This window comes from Priapulus caudatus, unplaced genomic scaffold (assembly GCF_000485595.1).
Source record: "Priapulus caudatus unplaced genomic scaffold, Priapulus_caudatus-5.0.1 Scaffold557, whole genome shotgun sequence".
NCBI lineage: Eukaryota > Metazoa > Priapulida > Priapulimorpha > Priapulimorphida > Priapulidae > Priapulus > Priapulus caudatus.
The window spans coordinates 5,892-8,069 of NW_014577618.1; the positions used below are offsets into that span (position 1 = coordinate 5,892).

The 2,178-nt window shown below is 47.4% G+C and overlaps 2 non-coding genes across 2 annotated transcripts; both read left to right on the forward strand.

Annotated features, from left to right (window-relative positions):
- The first annotated feature begins 1,479 nt into the window (after positions 1-1,479).
- Positions 1,480-1,551, forward strand: Trnac-gca. Its single transcript has one exon. It is a non-coding gene; the product is annotated as a tRNA-Cys (tRNA).
- Positions 1,552-1,830: 279 nt separating this feature from the next.
- On the forward strand, positions 1,831-1,902 carry Trnac-gca. The gene has a single exon. It is a non-coding gene; the product is annotated as a tRNA-Cys (tRNA).
- Positions 1,903-2,178: the final 276 nt, after the last annotated feature.

Sequence of the window (2,178 nt, forward strand, 5' to 3'; positions counted from 1 at the left end):
AGAGAGAGAGAGAGAGAGAAAAAGAGAGAAGAGAGAGAGAGAGAGAGAGAGAGAAGAGAGAGAGAGAGAAGAGAGACAGAGACAGACAGACAGAGAGAAGAGACGAGAGAGACGAGAGGAGAAGAGAGAGAGAGAGAGAGAGAGAGAGGAGAGAGAGAAGAAGAGAGAGAGAGAGGGAGAGAGAGAGAGAAGGACGAGAGAGAGAGAGAGAGAGAGAGAGAGAGAGTGAGAGAGAGAGAGAGAGACCAACGACGCAAATAATTTCGTTTACTGATCAGAATTGTAAATGCAGCGCCAATCGCCTTAGAATCACATCGCCTGCATAGCAGCGGCAGCGGAATTTGCATACCTGATTAATATCGCTGCCTATCGCCAGATGGTGAACATGAACGGGAAATGAACGCTAGTGTACGCATGGCTGGACAATGACCATCGATTGAGGAGAGGGGCAACGGGGAGAAAACGGAAGTGTGGAGTGGGAGAAGAGAGGAGGAAGATGAGGGATAGGCGAGAGATTAACATAGAGAGAAAGAAGAAGTTGGAAGGGAGGATGATGAGGAGGTGGAGGAGAAAGAAGAGGAGGTGAAGGAGGAGGAGGAGGAGGAGGAGAAGGAGGAGAAGGAGGAGGAGGAGAAGGAGAAAGAGAAGGAGAAGGAGAAGGAGGAGGAGGAGGAGGAGGAGGAGGAGGAGGAGAAAGAGGAGGAGGAGCAAAGAACAGGCGAGAGATGAATATAAAAGAGCAAGAAAACTTCATAACGAAAGAGGGGAAGGTGAGGAGGTGGTGGAGACTGACGAGAAGGAAGTGGCAACAAAATTAAACAGATAACAACGAACGAATACGGCGAAAGGAGAAGAAACCGGCGAAGGAGAAAAGACGACGACTGCGCGACGAAGAACCATCTAGAGACGGAAAATCGTTGCGGGAGGGACAACGGAAGGAGAGCCGCGGGATTCGGAAGACGAATGAAGGAGAAACGGATGCCCGTAATTGCGACAGAAGCGGCTTGAGAGAATGGACGTGCCGACTCAAGAGGCCGCGATGCGAGTGGGAACGAAGATTGAATATCGAAGCAAACTAATGGAAACGGCTAACCCACGGCTCAGAGAGTAACACCGAAAGACGCTTACGAGATCGCAACCCGGGGCTAGAGTTCTAGAGTATTCTCAGAGCAACACAAATTAGCTTACGCTCACGGCGCTGTACGAACATAAAACGCGTTCACGTTCCCTTCACGGGCGCACCGGAACCGGAACGACGGTCGGCCGGAACCTATAGAACCCGGATGTGGGTGGAGCGGATGCTGGGAAATCGACAAGGAATTTCGAAAAGGCCGAGACACGAGACTGTACGATGGGAAACGACAGATGCGTGGTGTGTGCCGTGTGGTGGTGGGGGGAGATAATAACAGTTTAGGTTTTTAAGATCTGTAGGCGGATGGAAGATGATATTTGATCACGCCGCGTGTTACTGTGTGAGAAGGGGGTATAGCTCAGTGGCAGAGCATTCGACTGCAGATCGAGAGGTCCCTGGTTCAACTCCGGGTGCCCCCTTCATATATTTTATTAAGTCGAGCTCGCATCCCTTCGGTAAATAAATGAGTATGTATATATCTGCACATATCCACATGGTCGAACGGATTTTTAAAACCACCCCTTGCTCTATCAAATCCTTTCCTGATCATTCACATTAATTTACTTTGCGCAACATTCAAATTTAAATATCATAACACCACGTCAATTGCTAATAAACTGTGTTAGCAAACTTTTGGGATTTTTATTTACGAACAGACATTTCGAACGCCAATCGAGCTTGTTGGTTCTACATGTGTTGGGGGTATAGCTCAGTGGCAGAGCATTCGACTGCAGATCGAGAGGTCCCTGGTTCAACTCCGGGTGCCCCCTACAGTTAAACTTTTATAGAAGCGAAATATGTGTAGATCACATGAGCTCATGAAAGCACGTTTCCAACGACTTTCTCGTAGTCTAAGTCACATTTTATCAAAACATATTGTCGTTATGACTGTTAAATCGACTTTGTAGTGGCAGTGAATAAAACCAACGTTTGATTCACCGAACAGCAATTCAGCTGTGAGAAAATATACAGTCACGAGTTAATTTCTATTGGAACATAAAGATAATTCACATAGAGGACAATCTAGAGACAGAAAATGCTGACAA